At 44.5% G+C, this 7,699-nt stretch overlaps 2 pseudogenes; both read right to left on the reverse strand.

The window, feature by feature from the left end:
- Positions 1 to 1,924: 1,924 nt before the first annotated feature.
- LOC123489895 lies at positions 1,925 to 2,033 on the reverse strand (annotated as a pseudogene).
- Positions 2,034 to 3,217: 1,184 nt separating this feature from the next.
- On the reverse strand, positions 3,218 to 3,334 carry LOC123489894 (annotated as a pseudogene).
- Between the last annotated feature and the right edge of the window lie 4,365 nt (positions 3,335 to 7,699).

Below are 7,699 nucleotides of genomic sequence, written 5' to 3' on the forward strand. Positions count from 1 at the left end.
GCCCTGTGTGTGTGCATGTGTGCGGTGCGCGCGTATGTCTACACTTTGTGTAGGTAAGATGATGCTAATGATAACCTTCTTCTGGTAGGGAAGGAATGGCTTTTCCAAAACCTTCCAAGTAAATGTTAACTACAAAGTAGCTATGCCTGACTGGCAGAATTATACCGTGATCATTTTGATCACCCAGTGGCCATTTGTTCTACAGCAACACCGCTAACCAAACAAAGGTCTCTTCCTGGTGCACGTGCATTTAAGGGTAATACACCCCAAAATCTAAATGTCTTACATTTTTCCCAGACCTCACAAATGGTCACCTGATAGGGTTTAAACATGTTGTGGACATAGAACATCCAATTGTGCTGTTTTGCTATTCAAAAGGTGTACTTTTTGAGAGCGAAAACTGACAAAACAGGGACAAAGTAAGGGAAATCTAAACGGAGAAAAGGGAACTTGGGAATTAACGGAATCAGCAAAAATTGAAGGGATTTTATAGTCTAATGGATAAGACATGAGTTAGACTAAAAACAAAGGCTGCATGTACTGCCTATATTTTGAGGGAAACGCATGTCCATTATTTGATTTGATAGAGGGAGCACACACAAACATTTAGTCAATAACAATCATGATATTATTAGGGTGATAAATAAAAGGCAGTTGCTCCATGACACAAGAGCACGCTGTACTGGGACAGAAAAGCTTACAGCACCTGGTATTCCCAGCGGTTCCATCCAAGTAGACCAGGCCCGACCCTGCTTAGCTTGAGATGGAAGATGGGGATTAGGGTATGGAGTAAGGGGAACAACCCTGGTACACTATATAAAGTAATGTGTACTCACCGAAAGGGAAAGAAAGTATCCACTTGGTGACACAAACGAAGAAGCAACCCAATCAAAAAATATATATATATATATATATATATATATATATAATGAGGGGGAAAATACAGTTGATTTATGACAAGTTATTGATAGGGCCCATAAAATAGGGTATGACCGAATACGGAATCCAGACATTAAACCGAAATTCAACAATATTCAAACATTTATTGAACTTAGTAAGAAATCAACTAAATCTATTCAACTTGTTAAAAACGCATTCATTTGCCCAAGTCAATCATAAGACATGAACAAAATGCATCAGTGATTCAGTATTTCCATGAACTTTCTGAAACGGCACAGGAATGCCCCTGTCTGTGTGCATGTGTGTGCGGTGCGCAGCGTATGTCTACACTTTGTGTAGCCAAGTTAGCGATGATGCTAATGATAACCTTCTTCTGGTAGGGAAGGAATGGCTTTCCCCAAAACCTTCGCAAGTAAATGTTAACTAAAAGTAGCCTATGACTGCCTGGCAGAATTATACCGTGATCATTTGCATCACTCCAGTGGCCATTTGTTCTACAGCAACACCGCTTAACCAAACAAAGGTCTCTTCCTGGTCTGCACGCTTGCATTTAAGGGTAACTACACCCCAAAATCTAAATGTCTTACATTTTTCCCAGACCTCACAAATGGTCACCTGATAGGGTTTAAACATTGTTGTGGACATAGAACATCCAATTGTGCTGTTTTGCTATTAAAAGGTGTACTTTTGAGAGCGAAAAACCTGCCAAAACAGGGACAAACGGTCAACGGGGAAATCTAAATGGAGAAAAGGGAACTTGGGAATTAACGGAATCAGGCAAAACATTGAAGGGATTTTATAGTTCCCTAATGGACTACAGACATTGACTGTCTCCTAGACTAAAAACAAAGGCTGCATGTACTGCCTATATTTTGAGGGAAACGCACTGTCCATTATTTGATTTGTTCAGGGCAGGGCAGCACACACAAACTGCATTTAGTCCAATAACAATCCATGATATTATTAGGGTGATAAATAAAAGGCAGTTGCTCCATGACACAAGAGCACACTGTACTGGGACAAAAGCTTACAGCACATGGTATTCCCAGGCGGTATCCCATCCAAGTACTAACCAGGCCCGACCCTGCTTAGCTTCCGGGATCGGGCGTATTCAGGCTGGTATGGCCGTCAGCGAGGGAACAACTCTTGGTACACTATATAAAGTCAATGTGTCACTCACTCTGAAAGGGACACAGAAACGTATCCACTTTGTGACACAAACTGAAGAAGCTCAACCCTTGCTTACATTTCCAATATATATATATATATATATATATATATATATATATATATATATATGAGTCTTGTTGGGGGGGGGAAGAGGGCATATCCTATGTTGATTTACCCTGACAAGTTCATTGACTAGGGCCACTATAAAATAGGCGTTGCCCGGACCGAATCACGGAATCCAGACATTAAACCGAAATTCAACAATATTCAAACATTTATTGAACTTAGTAAGAAATCAACTAAATCTATTCAACTTGTTAGAAAAACGCATTCATTTGCCCAAGTCAATCATAAGACACGAACAAAATGCATCAGTGATTCGTATTTCATGAACTTTCTGGAACGGCACAGGAATGCCCCTGTCTGTGTGCATGTGTGCTGCGGCGTATGTCTACACTTTGTGTAGCCGTTAGCGGATGCTAATGATAACCTTCTTCTGGTAGGGAAGGAATGGCTTTCCCCAAAACCTTCGCGAAGTAAATGTTAACTACAAAGTAGCCTATGCCTGCCTGGCAGAATTATACCGTGATCATTTGCATCACTCCAGTGGCCATTTGTTCTACAGCAACACCGCTTAACTAAACAAAGGTCTCTTCCTGGTGCACGCTTGCATTTAAGGGTAACTACACCCCAAAATCTAAATGTCGTTACATTTTTCCCAGACCTCTACAAATGGTCACCTGATAGGGTTTAAACATTGTTGTGGACATAGAACATCCAATTGTGCTGTTTTGCTATTAAAAAGGTGTACTTTTGAGAGCGAAAACCTCCCAAAATAGGGACAAACGGCCAACGGGAAATCTAAACGGAGAAAAGGGAACTTGGGAATTAACGAATTAGGCAAAACATTGAAGGGGATTTTATAGTGCCCTAATGGACTACAGGACATTGACTGTCTCCTAGACTAAAAACAAAGGCTGCATGTACTGCCTATATTTTGAGGGAAACGCACTGTCCATTATTTGATTTGATCAGGGCAGGGCAGACACACAAACTGCATTTAGTCCAATAACAATCATGAAATTATTAGGGTGATAAATAAAAGGCAGTTGCTCCATGACACAAGAGCACGCCTACTGGGACAAAACACTTACAGCACCTGGTTCCCAGGCGGTCTCCTATCCAAGTACTGACCAGGCCCGACCCTGCTTAGCTTCCGAGATCGGACGAGATCGGGCGTATTCAGGCTGGTATGGCCGTAAGGAGGGAACAACTCTTGGTACACTATAGGTAAAGTCAATGTGTCACTCACTCTGAAAGGGACACAGAAACGCACTCCACTTTGTGACACAAACTCGAAGAAGCTCAACCCTTGCTTACATTTCCATATATATATATATATATATATTTGAGTCTTGTTGGGGGGAGAGGGCATATCCTATGTTGATTTATGACAAGTTCATTGACTAGGCTCTATAAAATAGGCTCGGTACGGACCGAATCACGGAATCCAGACATTAAACCGAAATTCAACAATATTCAAACATTTATTGAACTTAGTAAAGAAATCAACTAAATCTATTCAACTTGTTAGAAAACCACTGGCTCTAACCTCTCTCTTCATTACTATCATGAAAACCCCCCTACACATTTGAATGCGTGTTGACTCACATCCACACCAAGGTCCAGGGAGGTACTTGACCACACTGATCATTCCACTGGAGGCTGCAGAGTGGAGAGGGGTGTAGGCCTTCTTGTTTTTACAGGACACCTCTGATCCATGAGAGGCCAGCAGTTTCACCACCTCAATGTGCCCTATGGTAGAGAGAGAAAGGAGGGATAAATAGAGAGAGAGAGAGAGAGAGAGAGAGAGAGAGAGAGAGAGAGAGAGAGAGAGAGAGAGAGAGAGAGAGAGAGAGAGAGAGAGGAGGGAGATAGTAAGGGGGTTAAGAGAGAAACAGAGATACAAACACAGAGAGATAGGCAGAGAGAGGGAGAGATAGATTAGTTTACAGTGGTACACAGCACCATAAGCAACACCTACATCATGTTAGTACAACTGAAAACATCTAATCAACCTACTTAGTACATGATTCTGACATAATAACACACTAGACGTGGCTCCATACAGCTGAGCTGTGAGACTAACACACAGTCCATTCATTCATTCATTCATTGGTATAAAGGACATTAGTCAGAATGTAAATGATGTGGTAAACTCATCACCCATGTAAGCAGCCCAGTGGATTGCTCGGCGATCCTTCTTGTCAAAGGCATTAATGTTGGCTCCTCTGGAGAGAAGCAGCCTCACCATCTAACAGGGAGAGGAGAGAGAAACAAAACACAGGTTGAGGAAAACTAAACAGCAAAATCCGCTAAATCTGGCTTCAAAGCCTTCCCTTTAAAATTATATATTTTGTATTCACAATGAATGAAAGATAACATGTAAAGACATGGTACATTTCTCCCCTTTTAGTCCCCCTTTGCCCTCCCCCTCCCCCAGAATGCCTCCAAACACATTTAAAAAGAAAGGGAAAGTAATTGAGTTACATGTCAGAAAACAAAACAAAAGTATACAACAACGTTACTTCAAGCAAAAATGTAATAGCCTAACAATTTCAGGTGATTAAGTGATTTTATAGGCCTATATAGCAGTAATCTCAAGGTGGGGCCAAGAGTACTAATCTGGAGGAAGTGTTTGGAGCTGTTCAAAATAGGATATCATCGGGTCCCAGGAGGAATAAAATGAGTTGGTTGACCTCGAATGGTAACTTCATTTTTTCTCATTTTAGGAACAGCTTCAGATCTTTGAGCCAAAGAGAGGCTAAGGGAGGATTGATAGATTTCCAATCCAATAAAATCCTTCTGCGGGCTAACATGGAGGCAAAGGCAATGGCATCTAGCTGTCTATTGGTCAGAGAAGGATTGTTGTTTGGTACTCCAAAATAGCAATTTCTGCACTAGGCTGCAACTTTATATCAAATGCTTCAGAAAGGGTTTTAAATAGTGGACAAATAATCTGCCAGACGGGGACAGGACCAGAACATGTGGGTCAAGTCCGCCAAGGAGCTTTTACACCTGTCACATGTACCATCAATATTTGGGTAGAATTTGGACAATCTGGCCTTACTGAAATGGATACGGTAAAGTACCTTAAACTGTATAAGGCTGAGCCGGGCACAAGAGGAGCTTCCATTTACCCTCAGTAAGGCATTTCACACTCAGATCGGATTTTATTCAAAGCCTCCTCTGAACAAACTCAAGCATACAACTAGGGCTGTGATGGTCATGGAACTTCAGGTGTCGGTGATTGGCGTGTCTTATGTACGTGGTCATCGACAAAACTGACAGCTGACAGGGGGGCGGGACGGACTGTTAGGCCTACTGCTGCTAGGTAGCTCTCTCTCTGCTCTCCCCCTCCCCTCTGTCTGTCCTTGATTGCAGGAGTGAAGTCTGGTGTGCGGGAGTCAGGGTTCCAGCTGCAGCTCATTCACCATAATCACCTCAGCCTTTAAGACCCGGTCAAACTTTCCACTCATCGTCAGATCATAGTCAAGACAACCATGTTAGTCTCGCTGCCGACTCAACCTGTCTGTTTTCGCTCTTGTGTTTTTTGGACTGTTTATTTACTTTTTCTCCTGTGCCACAGATATTTGGAACCTGACTCCTGCCTCCGCTTCACTCCTGCCACCACCATCCTGCTCTCCACTATCGGGCCTCTCTTTTGGACTCACCACGGACACTAGGACATTACGGTACCACACCTGCCCTGACCTGGATCTGTACCCTCCCTGTAACCTGGACTTGCTCTTCCCCATTTATTGGAAACCTGGACTATTGAACATTATAATAAACCTGTTAAAACTCTCTCTGGCTTGGTGTACTTGTCTGCATTTGGGTTCTATCCAGTTAAATCATAACAGTATGATCTGACCAACATGAACCCAGCAGACAGTAGTTCGGATACCACCCCAGAGTGCACTCAAATTTGGACTGCCATAGCCAATCAGGGCATTCTACTTGGCCAACATGATACCCTGTTTAAGACGATTGCTGAGGACAGTCAGGTGCTGCTTAATCAGGTTCAATTACTCACCAATCAAGTGTCTGCCCTTACTACCCCTTCAGCCCAGATCAGAGAGCCTTTTGTTCCTGCTCCAGAGCGCTATGACGGGAACATGGGAACCTGTGGCGATTTTTGACTCAATGCTCGTTAGTGTTTGAACAACAGCCCCTCACCTACGCCTCAGAAAGAGCCCGTATTGCCTACCTTATCAACTCTACTAGCGGTTCCGCTCGTGCCTGGGGATCCGCGGTCTGGGAGAGTCAGTCGGACATTTGCAACGCTTACGTGGCCTTCACCACGGAGATGAGGAAGGTTTTTGACCACCCCGTACGAGGCAAGGAGGCTGCGAACGGTTGTTTTCTCTTCGGCAGGGGGCTCGTAGTGTGGCGGAGATGGCAGTGGAGTTTCGGACTTTAGCAGCAGTGAGTGGTTGGAATGACGAGGCATTACAAGGAGTGTTCATCAATGCTTTGTCTGAGACTTTAAAAGATGAATTGGTGTCATATGATGAATCGCCACGCTGGATAATCTTATTTCACTCACTATCAGGTTGGATAATCGGATTCGGGAGCGCCGCTCGGGAGAGGAGTGTTAGTTCCAAGCAACCTGTCTGTCATCAACAAACTCCTCCCTGCATCGTCCCTACGGAGAGAGCCGTGTCTTCCCGAGTCGATACGAGGAGCACTGAACCCGAAGCCATGGAGGTGGGTCGTGCACGGTTGTCCTCAGAGGAGCGTGCACGTCGTATTCAGGCTCGGGTCTGCCTGTATTGTGGAGAAGCTGGTCATTTCGTTCCTTCCTGCCCAGTTCGTCCGGGAAAAGGGCCGGCTCATCATTTATGGGAGAAGTTTTGGTGAGCCGAGCAGCGGATTCTTCCTCTTCTCCCCGCATTCTGCTCCAGGCATCCCTCCAGTGGCAGTCCCAGAATTTCTCTGTTAGTGCGCTGATTGACTCTGGTGCCGACGAAAGCTTTTTGGATAGAGAGTGGGCTCAACAAATGGATTTGGAGACTGTTCCTATGGACTGTCCGCTGCAGGCTAAGGGTCTAAATGGACAATTGTTGACCCGCATTACCCATCAGACTGTTCCTGTTTGTCTTAGAGTGTCGGGAAATCATCAGGAGAACATTCAATTCCATATTATCGACTGCCCACAGACTCCCTGGTCCTTGGTATCCCCTGGCTCATAAAACACAATCCACACATTGATTGGGTGACAGGTAGCATTGTTTCATGGAGCACATTTTGTCATGTGAATTGTTTGTGTTCTGCTCAGACTCCTGCCAGTACTGTGCCTCAACCTCCACTGGAGTCCATGGATCTTTCTGCTGTTCCTGACGTGTATCATGACCTGGCATCCGTTTTCTGCAAACACAGAGCTACTTCTCTTCCTCCTCACCGGCCTTACGACTGCGCCATTGACCTCCAGCCAGGAGCCCCGCTCCCCAGCAGTCGCCTGTACAATCTCTCCCGGCCGGAGACGGAGGCTATGGAGAACTACATTCGGGACTCCTTGGCGGCAGGTATTATGCGTCCTTCCTCGTCACCTGTAGGAGGCGGGATT

The sequence above is a fragment of the Coregonus clupeaformis genome, unplaced genomic scaffold, assembly GCF_020615455.1.
Source record: "Coregonus clupeaformis isolate EN_2021a unplaced genomic scaffold, ASM2061545v1 scaf3423, whole genome shotgun sequence".
Taxonomy (NCBI): domain Eukaryota; kingdom Metazoa; phylum Chordata; class Actinopteri; order Salmoniformes; family Salmonidae; genus Coregonus; species Coregonus clupeaformis.